Source organism: Hemibagrus wyckioides, linkage group LG26 (genome assembly GCF_019097595.1).
Source record: "Hemibagrus wyckioides isolate EC202008001 linkage group LG26, SWU_Hwy_1.0, whole genome shotgun sequence".
NCBI lineage: Eukaryota > Metazoa > Chordata > Actinopteri > Siluriformes > Bagridae > Hemibagrus > Hemibagrus wyckioides.
Window position 1 is genome coordinate 8,290,941 of NC_080735.1, and position 16,758 is coordinate 8,307,698.

A 16,758-nucleotide genomic window follows, 5' to 3' on the forward strand; every position below is an offset into this window, starting at 1 on the left:
CGGTTCACCACTGTTCCTTCTTTGGCCCACTTTTGATAGATGCTGACCACTGCAGCCCGGGAACACCCCACAAGAGCTGCAGTTTTGGAGATGCTCTGATCCAGTCGTCTATCCATCGCAATTTGGTCCTTGTCAAACTCACTCAAATCCTTACGCTTGTCCATTTTTCCTGCTTCTAACATCAACTTTGAGGACAAAATGTTCACTTGCTGCCTAATATATCCCACCCACTAACAGGTGCCATGATGAGGAGATAAATCAGTGTTATACACTTCACCTCTCAGTGCTCATAATGTTATGCCTGATCGGTGTATATATACATATATAAACCCTCCAATCATTAGTCCTTAATCACTAAGCTACATATAAAGATATGAAGAAGAAGGAATTTTCATTAGATGACTTGAATAGCTCCATTTGGAAAGAATGAGTCACTCTATACTTGCGATGCTCTTACTTTCATGATCCAGCAGGGAAAATGGCATATGCAAACAGCGACTGTTTAATCGGGAGTCTTTATTAATAAAACACAGGAGGTTAGACTTATGTAGGGCTGCACTGTCACTTCATACAATTCCACTTGTGACAGCCGAGTTTCTACTTGTGCCTTACATTTCTTGTGCTGCTCTGAGGCTCTTGTACGCTCTTTATTAGCGGTGTTAATTGGTACCATGTCTTTCATGAAGCAGAACGTTTTCACATCTCTGATTTCTTTCTCATTTTTTCTTGGCAAAAGGCATCCTAAATAGTGTTTTGCTTTGAATGGCATTCAAAAGATGAATGAATGAAGATGAATATGACGGAAAGAGACTAATTTATGTCTTTTATCTTGTCAGAAGACAATAATGAAAAATATTTACTTGCTTTGAGGTTTTTCTAAAATCCTCTAATTGTTCTTACAGGCAAGCTGCTCCATTCTCCATGCTGCTTTTATAAGACAGACCTCATTATAAGCCAGATCAAGTCTGTGGACAATATTCCATTTGTTTGGCAATGAATGAAATAAGCAAATGTTGTACTGTCTCCTTACTGAATAAAGGCAGTCAGAAAAGGTCAAGACTAACATGTGGAACAGTCACAGCTGGTTAGAAGCTAGACTTGTTGGTGAGAGCTAGACTTCTTGGCAAGAACTAGCATATGGTCTGACTTTGAAAGACTGAATATACGAATATACAATAACAGCTAAATCTTCACAAAGTAGATCAGATAGAATACCAAGTAGAACAAGTAGACCTTCACAAAACAGAACGAGTGGGAATCGGTCTAGCACTAGGACCATGATGATCTACGCTGATTGCTCTACTCCTACCAGAGCACTGTAGGTTGAATTGCCATTTCTAGTAGTCCATCCTTTTACTATAATAGATGCTTTTCTGTTGAGCCTAATGCTCCAGATCAATTTTTCTTTCTTCTTTCAGCTCCATTCAGACCACCGACTGTACACTGGCTGCTTGTTCAAACAGATGAACCTTGTGCTGTATTTTCTTTCAGCTGCACCCTTAGCCTAAGGACTTAATCACAGTGAATAATGCAGCTGAAACGAAAAGGTGAACAAAACAGACCCCAAAACTGTATTGTAGTGATGTGTATTTGCAAGATGTTTTGCACGAACATGACCACTTTCCTTAAGAGAAAATACTTTATTAAATTTTTCATTTAAAATGCTAGACACTCTTCACATCAATTTCATGTAATTTGCAGTAAATTAATCAATAGAGGGCTGGTAGTGTGTATGTTGGTGTTATACTTCGTCTACTACTACTACTAATACTACTTATTATTATTATTATTATTATTATGTTATCTATCTATCCATCCATCCATCCATCCATCCATGGCCAGGCATAACATTATGACCACCGGCCTAATAATTGTGTTGGTCCCCCTTTTGCTGCCAAAACAGCCCTGACCCATCCTGCACTGTGTATTCTGACACCTTTCTATCAGAACCAGCATTAACAACTTCAGCAATTTGAGCAACAGTAGCTCGTCTGTTGGATCGGATCACACGGGTCAGCCTTCACGCCCCACGTGTATCAATGAGCCTTGGCCGCCCATGTCCCTGTCGCCGGTTCACCACTGTTCCTTCCTTGGACCACTTTTGATAGATACTGACCACTGCAGACCGGGAACACCCCACAAGAGCTGCAGTTTTGGAGATGCTCTGATCCAGTCGTCTAGTCAAGACAATTTGCCATTTTTGGTCAAACTCGCTCAAATCCTTACACTTGCCCATTTTTCCTGATTCCAACATCAACTTTGAGGACAAAATGTTCACCTGCTGCCTTCTTCTATCTATCTCACATAGTTCTGACCCTACTTCTACCTCATTCCTTGATCATTGTATTCTGTCCTTATTAACTGTTCTTTCTTGCTTCTTTTTACTCATATATAATAAATACATTGAAGAAATCCTTCAAACAAAGAAATCCGCATCGTTCTTTGGAATACTAGGCATCTCCAACTTTTCATTTTGAAGGCATTCTTATCGAAAGCCCTGCAAAAGCCTATTATGGAGTATGAGCATAATCTATTTTTCAGAAATCTTCTTTTATTACCTTAATACAGTAAAAGGTCTGCCTAGAAATGCTTCCATTTCATTATTTATAAAATAAAAAGCTGTTGTTTTTTATATGGTCAGTGATTATTCCACTCGAAAAAAGCTTCCGTCTGAAAACATCACAAAATAGCAGCAACAACCACAACATCGATAACTGATGTTAGCTAACTTAATTAACAATTTAACTAGCTTAATTAAACCCTGTTAATGCTATCCAGTACAAGGATACCCTTCTCAATGGGCAAGTCCTCAAAATAGCTCAAATAACTGCTGTTTTCATCTGTTAGAAAAAGGTTTCCATTCTCAATTCATCCATAACTTCCTAAAATGGAAAAGTAGAGGGATTACAAACAACCACTTTACCCATTCTGTCTTTAACCCACTGTAATGCATGAGTTTTAAATTCATTCATTCAGATTGGCCTCAGTCTGTGTGCTTTATTCTGACCGACGTGTTTACTACTGAAGGCTGTAAAAATGCATCACAGCCTTTCTGAAAGGAGCACACTTCACTCCCCCAGACTACACTCACCCATGTAGTGGAGTACCTTAAAACCTCCTCTAAAAGAGCATTTGTAAGACTTTATGATCATAAAAATGAAAAAAGTTTTGCTACAGAATGCATTTTTGCAAAAATAAAGAACTATGTGTTGGGGCAATAAGCATGGTGATTAAACTCCAGAGTGACTTTGAACCCTGGGGATCTGCCCAACATCATATATTCAACTTTTATTAACTATTTTATTGACTTACAGGGAATCTGCTGAGCATTTCCTTGATGTCCAGTACACACTCTTGTGTGGTTCCATTTGAACCAGATTGTGGTGATGAACCATCAACTGTTCAGAGGGCATGGAAGACATGGAGCTCCCTGTTTAAACACAGACCACTGGGGTAGTGGACATGATCATCTTGGCTAGAGGTCAGGCACCTTGCCAAAAAAATACTGTGTCATACACCGATCAGGCATAACATTATGACAGTGACCGGTGAAGTGAATAAGACTGATGATCTCATCATGGCACCTGTTAGTGGGTGGGATATATTAGGCAGCAAGTGAACATTTTGTCCTCAAAGTTGATGTTAGAAGCAGGAAAAATGGACAAGCGTAAGGATTTGAGCGAGTTTGACGAAGGGATGAATTGTGATGGCTAGACCACTGGATCAGAGCTTCTCCAAAACTGCAGCTCTTGTGGGGTGTTCCCGGTCTGCAGTGGTCAGTATCAAAAGTTGTCCAAGGAAGGAACAGTGGCGACAGGGTCATGGGCAGCCAACTCTCATTGTTGCACATGTGGGTCAGGGCTGTTTTGGGAGCAAAAAGGGGGCCCAACACAATATTAGGCAGGTGGTCATAATGTTGTGCCTGGTTGGTGTATGGTCTTTATGTGATTCTGTTATCTATGTGTTGGCCTTTTCTTTTAGACATCTGGCAGACACCCTTATCCCGAGCGACTTACTCTATCATTTTATACAAGTGAGCAATGGAGGGTTAAGGGCCTTGCTTAGGTGCCCAGCAATGGTGGACCTTGGGTTTGAACTTCCAATCAGTAGTCCAACATCTTAACCACTAAGCTACCACATGTGTTATCCATATAAATCTCACTCTGCTGGCAGTTATCTAGCGCTCATAGAGCTTTAGTTCTGCATGTAATTAACACTCAATACCCCATTCCATCTAGTCCTCCAGCAGAACTGTTGCCAAGTACTTTGTTGAGTGGTTTGGTTTTTCATCTCCATAACATACACTGTTTACTGTTGAACAGACCGAGTTAACTTGTTCCACCATTTAACTGTCCAGATGGCTCGTGTTTAAGCTCTGCTGGCATGGTTGAGTGAACCCATGCTACACCACACACTTTTCCCTGGATTAATGTCATAAGAGTCTCCCTGTTCTCAAATTTACCTTGATTTCATTGCTTATGTTATTTCCATTGTACTTGAGATACAGGTTTAATAAGAAACGACGGCTAGCATTTAAATATTTACAAATAATTACAGAACTAGATATACTAGCATTTGTTTTTCGATCGTCAAGCTTTCCATTATATTTTTATAGCATTGTTTGGCAGTTTATGTCACTTCCATAGCTGATTTATAGGATAAGGTGTACGATTGTGCCATAAAATCAGTGATAATTTGTTGACTGACTTTATTCTGCTCTTCCGAGGTGAAAGGTGGTAGAAAGTCAGTCATTTTCTAGACCTTTTTTTTAAAATATTTCTTCTTGAAGGCTATAAAATGAAAGTAAAGTCAGGCCATATTATGTGGGGGAATAACTTTTCATGATCAGAAAACAGAAAATTGTGTGTATATACACACCGATCAGGCACAACATTATGACCGCCTGCCTAATATTGTGTTGGTCCCCCTTTTTTGCTGCCAAAACAGCCCTGACCCGTCGAGGCATGGACTCCACTAGATCCCTGAAGGTGTGCTGTGGTATCTGGCACCAAGATGTTAGCAGCAAGTCCTCTAAGTTGTGCGGTGGGGCCTCCACAGCCCACAGATGCTTGATTGGATTGAGATCTGGAGAATTTGGAAGCCAAGTCAACACCTCAAACTCGCCGTGTTCTTCAAACCATTCCTGAACCATTTTTCCTTTGTAGCAGCACATTATCCTGCTGAAACAGGCCACAGCCATCAGGGAATACCGTTTCCATGAAACAGTGTACATGGCCTGCAACAATGCTTAGCTAGGTGCTACGTGTCAAAGTAACATCCACATGGATGGCAGAACATTCCCCAAAGCATGACACTGCCTCCGCCGGCTTGCCTTCTTCCTATAGCGCCATTCCTTACGCTCGTCCATTTTTCCTGCTTCGAACATCAACTTTGAGGACAAAATGTTCACTTGCTGCCTAGTATATCCCATCCACTAACAGGTGCCATGATGAGGAGATCAGTCTTATTCACTTCACCTCTCACTGATCATAATGTTATGCCTGATTGGTTGAAATGGGTTTCATACCCAGGTTCGAGTTACACCCCACTGTCGACTGTGGAAAAGAAATACTGAATATGCCAGAATTCGTGTACATGATAATCTTAAGCATTCCCTGTAAGATATTTGTTGCTAAAGTTTAAAGGTAAGTTTAAAGGTTGTTGCTAAAGGTATCATTTCTATACATTTGTCAAACGCTGCATTTGTAATAAATACACACAGATCTCTTGTTCTCTTGCTGAAAAACCAAACCAATATCAAACTTTTGTGTAACATGTGACTTTTCTTTGCTGCAAGCCATAATTGATCACATTTTCACTAAAGAGTGCATTGAAAGTTCACTGTGCACATCCCCAACCCATTACTGCACTTGATTTAACCAACTATAATCTTTTTTTTTTTTCCCCATTCAGAACAAAAAAAAAAAAAAAAATATGCAGGAGCATAAATTGGATTTTTTCAAACCCCCTTCCTGGAACAGATCCCAGTCAGAGGTTGTTATTCTTGTTTAACATTTAAGTCCAGATCTTCACCTTTCCCCTAAATTCTTTATCTAATAAATGAACAAATGTAATGATGTGGTTTGTGATTTTACTGTCTGTATGAGCATGTGCGAACACACAGTACAGCCTTGAACCGAGACAGCAACCTTGGGCTGTTTTTGTAGATAAATGGGAGAGCAGAATTTGTTGCTAGTTTTTACTAGCTGAGGTCTGACCGCCCGAAAATCCAATATCCAGCTGCAGATAAAGCTGTACATGCAAGTTGCCTCGGCACTTGAGGCAGCCATCATCCAAACAAAACACAAGTGGATGTTTAATAGACCATTGAAAGACTGCACTGCTAATTTGTTTTCTATTTTCTCCCACTCGGTTGTTCAGAGTGCTTTCAAATATGCAGGATTTCTGTCGGTTTCAGCTAAACCCTGGCTTATTGTCCTCCTCACTGTTTGAGTTTAGAACAAATTCATGGGCACTAACGTAATGTGTTCAGTCTCTAAACTGACCCAGGTGCAGCAATTGAATCAAAGTGCTCTGTAGTATGGATTGCATGCCACATTATTGATGCAAATAACTAAACAAACCTGTGAGATGCAAACTACCAAGGAGAGGAAGTTAAAAAAAAAGGTGGGTACAGTGGATTGTGGATATGTGAAACAAAACCAAACCAAACAGCACAGGTAGCAACAGAAAGCAGCAGCTAAAATGTTGAGGCTGATTATACGTATAAACATATGACGGATACCCCTGATTAAAATGGCAGGTTTTTGTGATGTAAAGACGAGATATTCTTTTCCATCCTCAACGTGAAATTATTCAATATATAGAACAGTTAATATAATTACAAAAAAAAAAAAAAAAATTAAATAATAAAAATAGGGAAAAATGATATACAATACAATAACCTGGTTGCATAAGTTTGCACACCCTTTCATAACGGAGAACGTGTCTGTGTTCAGAATAAACCGATCAAGGAACGACCTCCACGGTTCAATACGCGTATGTGAACCGCGTTTTTTTCGGTTTTTCCTTAAAATAATAATAACCATGCGTTTTTGTACTGTGTGCTGAGACAGACACGCCTCCAATCAGTGAGCGCTAAAGTTAGGGGCACTTAACCATGCTAGCGATGCTGGCGTCAGATTTCACTCTAACCCTGGAGAGCGGGGAAGTGAGACCGAGATACGAGGAAGCAGTGCCGTCTTTCAGATCTTTGGTGTGGGAACATTTCGGATTTGTTGTTGACCATGATGCCGATGAAACAAAAACAGTAAACAAAAAAAAGAAAAGAAAAAAAGACTGTGTTTAAGCACTGTTACACACGAGTTAGCTACTCACATGGAAATACCACACATCTGCAGCTCCATCACCCAGAGATATCACTGTGTGGAAGCAGGATGGCAGAGCAGGTAACACAGGAACCCAAAAAACAACAGTCCCCTATCTGATTCCTTCCAGCATTCGTGCACAACTGGTTCCGAGAGACACAAAAAATAATTATAATATAATAATTGCTAAAGATTTGCAGCCCTTTTCTGTGATCGGTGATGTGGGCTTTCGGCAACTTATAAACGTATTGAACCGTGGGTTAACTGTATTGTTGCATCCCTAATACTTTCCCTTAACACTGGTTACATGGGTGTTTCGGGGATGTGGGTCTTATGGTTTTGTTAAAGCACCGGGGTAAAATTGGGTGGCTGAGAAAGTCTGAGAAAATACACACAGGCAATTCTAGGTAGATTCGTCCAGCAATGTAGTTAACAATTGATAAAAAAAAGTTACGGAAAAACATGATTTGATTAAAAAGAACTTTTCTTTGCCGGCGTACATTTTATGATGAACACAATTTATTATTGTGACTCATACAATACTTGTGGTCCACTAACTAGATTCTGTGCTTAATTGAATCAGTAGGCATTAATGCTACATATTCGGTGGAGATCTGGCATTTGTTTTTGGGTTTTTTTGCCTGTTTGTCTCCAGCTGTTGAGGTTCATGATGAGTTTTTTCTGTTGGCTGCTATATACTATTAATCTTGTTAAATTGGGAGATTTCACCAAAAGAACATTGAAAAAAAAAAAAGCTGAAAAGATCGCTCTTGTGAAATCTAATATCTCTGGTTACTGATTTCTGCCTTGTTTAACAAACCAACCTGCTCCCTACACAGATCTGGCCTGACAGCTCGCATATCTGGCTAAAATTAATTCAATTACTGCACAGTTGGTGTTCGTCTGAACTGGTAACGATAACGTCGTTTCTTATTGCTTTCGCTCATATGTCTTGTTTCAGTTATCAGTGATTCATTGAAACAGTGACGGCACAGTACCAGAGAAAATTCTTCTCCATGTGAAAGCAAAACAATTGAATCAAAGAGCAAACAACCCTCGGGGATCGTATGCGCATGAAGCTTGAATGCTACATGCTTCTGCCTTTTGCTGCCTGTACTGAGTAACAGTGCTGCAAGGGTCAGAGCAAAGGTTTCTCTACAAGCACAGGAAAATTCTAAATGGAGCTGACCTCATTAACAGCTTATGTATGGTCATGGAAACAGTAAGTCAGCCAGAATAAAAATAAGAGATGACGGTTAGTGTCAATACACTGAATATGATCTCTATTTCATCGAGTATTTATCTCGCTTGCCTTAGCCAGCTTGACATCACACGCTCACTAGGTTCTCTTATTACCTTAACTGAGAACACTGCACTATAACCTTTGCCTCACATTACTGAAATAATTTAAGTCTACATTGCATGCAAGTGTTTTGTTGTTAATATTTGATTGATTTCTTACCATTAAACTTTTCCTAGAACATAAATTAACATCACTGTTCCCCCTACATTGATGATCATTTATTAAATGGTCAGTCGGCTGTTTTATCCTGATCAGGCCCTTCGTGGATCTGGAGCCGATCACAACAATGGGCACGAGGCGAGGAATCCACCAAGCACCCATGTTACTAATTTACAAAGCCTTACTTGTTCTAGCACTATGCTCCGTATAAATCTGATTTATGACGACGTTTTTTTTTTTTTTATCACATATCCTAGATCAGATAGGTAGAACTGGATGATCAGCCTCAAACCTCACCCAAAATCTACAACCTAGGTTTTTGTAATTCCTTACAAAAGTGTTTTTACCCTTCCAGAAAAAGGAATGATGGAAGGTCTTCACCTTTCTGCCTTATGAGCAACAACATAAGAAAACCTGGTTCACAATTTTCACATGTAACCATTTTATTGATGTTGACACTGTAATTAGAATAATATTGGTAGTAATGGTGTTAAACCACAAGGTGTGACCTCAGTGACAGCTGGTTTGGCAGCTCTACCATGAGAGCGTGGGTTTGCGGAATGTGTGTAGAAATGGCATACTATAAATACTACTCATTTTCTTCTTGCTTCGAATCCAAGCTCGAAAACCTACAGATATCATCATCATCATCATCATCAGTCTGGATTGTGATTGGTTCAGAGCCTGTTCTGACTTTGAACAGGATATTGAATGGGATGCCAATTGATCGTAGGGCACAGTGTACACACTCATTCATATTTATGGGCAATTTTTCAATCTACTGACTTGTTTTTGGGAGGTCGAGGAAAACAAGTAAACCCAGAGGAAGCCCATGTGGACACGGGGATAGCATGCACAGAAACACTATACCAGGGTTCCTCAAATCTTGCCCTGGAGGGCCAATCCACTGCAGAGTTTAGCTCCAACCCAGATCAAACTCCTCTACCTGTGATTTTCTAACGATCATGAAGATTAGCATGCTCAGGTGTGTTTGCTTAAGGTTAGAGCTAAACTCTGCAGGAAAGTGGGCCAGATTTGAGGATCCCTGCACTATACCATCAGTAGAGCTCGAACATGGGACCCTGGAGTTGTGAGGTGTCAATACTCATCATCCTTTTATATATACATTTTTATTACTGTATTTACAGTGTGTATTGATTATTTTTTTTTCCTGTTCTATGAGGATGAGTTCTGCTTTCTGGAAATGTTTGACTGAAAACTGTTTCTGGGAAGAAGTATCCTAAACAGAGGTGATAATGGCCACAATTACATACAGCTTACCAATAATTATTCTCTCATTCTGTAAAACTACTACAATTAATAACTTTTTTGCCATGTACACTACAAACTGGTGCAGTGTGTAGGGCACGTGCATGCTGGTTCAGACACCATGAAGAAGCGCGTGCACAGTCGAGCTGCTGGCTGATAACAACTGTCGCGAGAATGACGGGACACTTTTGGGTAACAATCGGGTGCGGTTTTTCCTTTTCTTTTCTTTCTTTCTCTTTTAACGAACGACCGAACACACACACACACTTTTCATGATGAGCCTTAAAAGATTCTCCTCATTTTACTTCCTAAAAATGTCCAATATTACAGTGCAATATAACTCAGTTAAATTATATTGTAAATCAGATATGTATTTGGAAATGCTTTCTGTGGTCTTGTACTTAAAGATCCATTATGTACCGTAAATATTTTGAATATACTTTATTTCCACATATTCGGGTGATCAAGGTAAGCATAATAATGCATTTTCTTGGAAAGGCGCACCTTCGCCACTTTCAAGAACCTGTGGTCTCGTGCTATTTTGACAGAAAGGTAATATAGGGTTAAGAACAGACTTCGGGATCAGTCTGTACTACTACACAGCTTGCACTAGATACTTTTCTATGTTTTGAAGTGGAATAAAGGAGAAACACACACACACACACACACACACACACTTGCGTACAACTAGATTTAACATAAAGGGAAGCGATAACAATTGCTTTTTTTTTTTTACGCTAACAAACAGACCAACCGTGGAAAGTGTGCTTTCAGGTCAATCTATTAGCCCTTCCATTGGAAAGACCGACACGGGCTAAATTAGAGACAAGCATATGTTCAAGCCTAATAGGACACAACTGCGTGCAAACCAAAACAATTCATTAATAGTTGAAAAATAAACAAAAACTTTTTTTTTTTTAGACAGTTCTGCGAAAGCACACGATACAGAAATGAATACAGTAGTCATTCAGAAACATTCGAACTTCTACCACCATAAACAGCGCTGGAAATAGCCGGAAGTGACCCTTACCTGTTAGATCACGAGCCGCCTTAAGCCTTATTCACTTCATCCGAGAAGAAACCAAACAACGTCTTCATTTATCCAAAAGACGGTCATGTCAAACATTACATGCAAAAGAAAAAAAATGAAATAAACCTCTCTCAGATATTACCTACGGAGTGTCTCGCGCGCTCTGATATATTAAAAGGCAATTATAATGTTTCCGATTCGGTTTCCGTTTAAAATAATGGACCACTTCATTAACGCGAAGGTCCGCCGAGCGTCCGCGACTTCGCACCCTCGGTCTAAAGGCGATTTTCTCTCCACCTGACTGCACGTCATTCCGCCCGTGTGTGTTTTAAAGCGCGCTCGAGCCGAATCCCAAACGACTCCCTAATTGGTCCCCTAGCGCACTACCTAGGGCATACCGACACCAACACGGTGTAGTGCACTTATATGGGAAAGTAGGGATCTATTTGGTTAGTGACCTCGCGCTGCCACTATCACCATACCATGAGTGAATAAGCAGCATGTAATCTCAGGCATTCATCAGTGTTCAGACAAAAAAAATTGCTGTAACTTTTCAGCTCTATGTTTTATTCACGTGGCCTCGCGTGCAATTTATCAGCAGTGGAAAAAGAACTCCCAGTGAATTGGATTAGACAACGTTTCATTTCTCTTGCATAAAGGCATTGCATGGTGTCCGTGTTTGAAACCCAGCTGTGTTCAGCTCTAATTATTACAGGGTTGTTTTTTTTGTAAAACACTTTTTTTTTCAATCAAATGTGCACTATACACCGATCAGGCATAACATTATGACCACCTGCCTAATATTGTGTTGGTCCCCCTTTTGCTGCCAAAACTCGTCGAGGCATGGAGATCCTTGAAGGTATGCTGTGGTCTCGGGCACCAAGCTATTAACAGCGGTTCCTTTATCTCTTGTAAGTTGCTAGGTGGGGCCTCCATGAGCTACACCTTGCAAATCGCAGGACTTAAAGTATAATTTTGATTGATAATGACCACTGCAGACCGGGAACACCCCACAAGAGCTGCAGTTTTGGAGATGCCCTGATCCTAACCCTGGGCCCTTGTCAAACTCACTCAAATCCTTACACTTGTCCATTTTTCCTGCTTCTAACATCAACTTTGAGGACAGAATTTTCATTTGTTGCTCAATATATCCCACCTACTAACAGGTGCCATGATGAGATCATCAGTCTTATTCACGGCACCTGTCAGTGGTCATAATGTTATGCCTGATTGGTGTATGGCTAAAAGTATAGGGACACCTGACCATCTCAACCAGCTGTGATTGTTGAACATCCCATTCAGACATTAATACGGAGCTGGTCCCCAATTTGCTGTTATAATAACATCCATTTTTTCTGGGAAGGCTTTCCACTCGATTTTGGAGAGCAGCTGTTGGGATTTATGTTCATTCAGTTACAAGAGCTTTAGTGCGGTCAGACACTGATGTTGGGTGAGGAGGTCTGGGGTGTCAGAGATGAGATGTTCAGTGGGGTTGAGCAAACCCCACTGGCAAGCCATGTCTTTATGGACCTCTCTTTGTGTACAGGGGCATATATGTTTGGGATTCTAAGTTCTAGTTTCCAATTTTGTGGCAACAGTCACATATGGGTGCGATGGTCAGGTGTCCGTATACATTCATCTATATAGTGTATATACTACTGACCCACTATCTATAAGTTAAAAAAAATAAAAAATTGTTTATTGAACATGCAAAAAAGTAATAAATCACAAAAGATGGAAAAATCAATTTGTAAAAACTTGAAAACTGGACGAAAGTCACAAACAAACAAAAACATTTTGGGGGAAAAAAGTTACTCAGACACTCTCTATAGAGAGAAAACAACCCTCTGTCTATTGTACCTCAGCATCTCTGTAAAAATGGAATATAGTTGGATACCTTTTCTAACCTATCATCATGTACTAAATTTCACTGGCTTGTTTACAGTATAAACAGTCATAAAATAAACAGCTATAACAAAATCTAGGTGGTGGTAGCTCAAGTGGTTAAGGCTTTGGGTTGTTGATCAGGGTTCAAGCCCCACCACTGCCAAGCTGTCACCGCTGGCCCCTTTTAGCAAGGCCCTAAGCCCCCCTTCTCCAGTGGTGCTGCATGACCCCAATCCTCCAAGGATGAAATATGTGAAGAATGAATTTCACTGTTCAGTAATGTTTATGTGACAAATAAAGGCTACTTAACTTAAAATTTGTACTAGGAAACACAGTACCTAAAGCTTTTGCACAGTAATGTACATTATATGTTTATGGTTAAATATTGAGTATATTTTTTAAGAGAAAAATAGGACATCATTGTCAGAACCCCCACCTCAACCACAGCACTACTAATGAACATGGTTTATTGAAGACAGCAGTTTTAACATTTGAAGAAATACAGTCATTTCATTGATTAGACCAGACCAGTCATTACAGATTTTTAAGCAATTAGATGATTATGCACTGAAATTTCAGTGAAATTGGCTGGAGATTGGATGTTGGTTTGAGGCACAGTTTGGTAAAATGATTGAACTAGCAATATGTGTATCTGTTCTAAACTTGTGTTCTGCTGTTGCCTATGTGTGCTGTTGATCAAATAAGTGTTGTGGGTGGTCAGAACAAACACAAATACTTCTGAAAGTTCTATTTTATATTCTCTTGTTTTGATTATCTGCAGCAGAACACGACACAAACACTATTATCAATACGGTTGAAAGCTAATCGTTCTTGCAATGAGCACAAACTTTTATTATGGTGTCTATTATGTGATTGTTGTGTAGCAAGGACATCTAAAGAGTTACTCTTGATTTTGTACTTCACACACAATACCTGTCAGCAATCTTATTCAGTCTGGCTCCAAATGTTATGGTAAACATGTTGTATCACACATTATGTGTGCTACTTGAGTGTATGCTATAAACATTGCCAGATCAAGTTAACATTAAACCTGGACTTCTCATGTCTTGTCCTTCCTGACAAACCGGCTTAGGCAAGATAATTTTGTTCCCTGTTCAAGTCTGTAATTGCCGTGCAGATTTCTGTTCAGCTTTTGTGCCTTGCTATAGTGTAATTAGTGATCAGGTTCGACTGCTGCTCATTTCATGATTTGAATTGTGGGCAATGTTTTACCATTTAATGATGGAGAAATGAACAGATATACACTCAGCCACTTTGTACACATGCACGTTCATGCATTTTTGCGATAAGCCAATCATGTGGCAGCTAAACACAAAATCTTGCCGGGACAGGGCAAGAGCTTGATGATCACGGCTAAAAACTGTGATCTTAGTGCCTTTGTTTGTTGGTTGTTGGTGCTAGATGGGCTGGTTTAAGAATTTTAGAAAGTGCTGATCTCCTGGAAATGGGGGAAAACCCCCCAAAAAAAACCGAGCAGTGAGTAGCACTACTGAGAGAGAGAGAGAGAGAGAGAGAGGTTTGAACTGACAGGAAGACTATGGTAGTTCAAATAACTGTAGTGAGCGGAAAAGTATCTAAGAAAGCATGACGCATTAAATCATGAATCAAATGGGCTATAAAATCTATGCTGGGTTCCACTCCGGTCAGCCGAAAAATGCATATTGTAAACTGACATCTAAAAATAAACCTCAAAAACGTGTAAGTCACACACTCACTAAAATGACTGAAAGTAAAAGAATGACTGGCTGTAAGGTTGTCATGATGCAATAAAACAAATGATTTTCACACTGAATATCCCCTTTGTCTCTCTCAAAGGCTCCATCCACTATTCCCATCCTGTTCAAATGCATACCTACATTTACATTAATTCTCTCTTTCTAGATAACCAGATCTCCTCATATCTCTTCTAGATAACCAAACCTCCCAACTGTTCAGAAATTCCTAGACATTTCCTGGTGAGAAGGTGAGTTTAATTTGTCGAGCCACAATTTTAAACCTTGTCTGTCTTTACCCTTCCACTTCACACAGATTGACAGCAGAGAACTAACCAAAAATGTAGAAATCCCTCATTACTGCAACCACATCACCTGTAAGACTGAGCAACTGACCTCTTATCCAGAAACCAGGGCTATGCAAGAATACATTCAAGCGGCACTAGTGTAAGGGTATATCCATCCCTCTACCTCAACAGCTACAGCCGGCTTGTTATTTGAAGAAAAATAAAACAGGCCCTCAAACAGGTAAGATGAGAGGGTAATGAATGGAATATGGCATTCATAACCACAACAGGTAAATATCAATAAATGGTAATAGCATATGGCCTCATTGACATGCCCTCTGTTTTCCAGGCTTTTTTGAATGAGATCCTGAAAGAGTTTCTGAATTTGTGTGTCATTGTCTATAATGATGATATTTTATCCATCCTTAGAAGTATACCTTCAAGAGCTGAAAGTGAAAGAGGTATGGAGATAGACCAATCTAAGGTAGAAGTAGTGACATCCTGGTCAAAAGAAAATCTACATACCCTTAATCAGTGAGGGAGAATGTTATCCAGAAGTGTCTCTGAGCCCAGGACAGCCAGACATCCAAGGTTAGTGGAAAATAATGTAGGTGAAGAAACCAGGTCTCAGATGTGGAAAGTGTCTGTCAAGACATACTCAGTTTGTGCTAAAGTCATAGTGGGAGATCACTCATAAGATCGGTCAGGAATTATAGCCACTCTCTACATGGGATGAGTATGTACAGTTGTAGGCACTCCAATAAGCAGTACACAGACACATGCTGCAGTCCTCACTCTCAGGTGTGCCTTGGGCAAATGTCTTCATTTGAATTAGTCTGCTTAGGTCAGACAAACAAATCCAATAACATACTGATTAGAATTACCAGCCTTATACAAAATTGCACCCACATTCCATATATCCCTATGAAAGCTTTATGTCTCATCTGACCCTAACAAGGTCCCCGGAGTAGAGCCACTATCCCATTGGATTGCCAGCCTACAGAGTCAAAGAGCTTGATTTCGAGGATAGAGAACACCATACTATACCACGTAGATTCAGAGAGGTATGGGCCAGAGGAGAGATCCTAAAGACATTTTGGATCTACCCCGATATGCAATGTCTATAGGTGCTGTCATGTTGGTCATGGACAATTCACCACCATGCCACTAGAGGGCACGCTCCCTCAAATTTAAATTGTTCACCTGTCTATGTACAATGAAACTTTCTGTAGGGCCTCCTTTTGCAGCCTATATGATATAAATTAAAATGTGGCTCAATAATATTCAAATCTGGTGAATGTGCAGGCCATGTGAGATATTATCCATGGTTTTCCAAACCAAACCTTTGCCATTGCCAAATGTTGGTTTCATTGGTGGCAGAATGAAACTTTTGGGCTGTGTACATGTATGTAAAGCATGTATTGTTCTCTGCTGGGTCTACCTTTACTGTCTGTCCCAGACAATAGAGTTACAGGAAAGTTATGGTGTGGAGAAGCCCCAAAGAAACACATCATGCTTACTGTTGCGTGCCCAGAGTTAAGAAAGGGGTGGATCAGTGATGGTTTGGGCTGCAATATTATGGCCCACTTCTTGTGCTAGATGGCACTGCCAAGGATTACCAAACCATTCTGGATGACCATGTTCACCCAATGGTTCAATCATTGTACCCTGAAGAAGGTGCCATGTTTCAGGATGATAATGCAACAATACACACGGCAAGTAGTTACAGAGTGGTTTGATGAACTTGAAAGTGAAGTTGAAC

General features: G+C 40.0%; 1 protein-coding gene across 2 annotated transcripts in view; it reads right to left on the reverse strand.

Annotated features, from left to right (window-relative positions):
* LOC131346778 (growth hormone receptor-like) overlaps positions 1-11,437 on the reverse strand; it is a 31,754-nt gene extending 20,317 nt beyond the window's left edge. The window contains exon 1 of one of the 2 annotated variants that reach the window (XM_058380395.1): positions 11,090-11,437. The gene's annotated coding sequence lies outside the window, so the exon portion shown is untranslated. The remainder of the gene's footprint in view (positions 1-11,089) is intronic. The other variant, XM_058380394.1, reaches the window with a different exon arrangement.
* Positions 11,438-16,758: the final 5,321 nt, after the last annotated feature.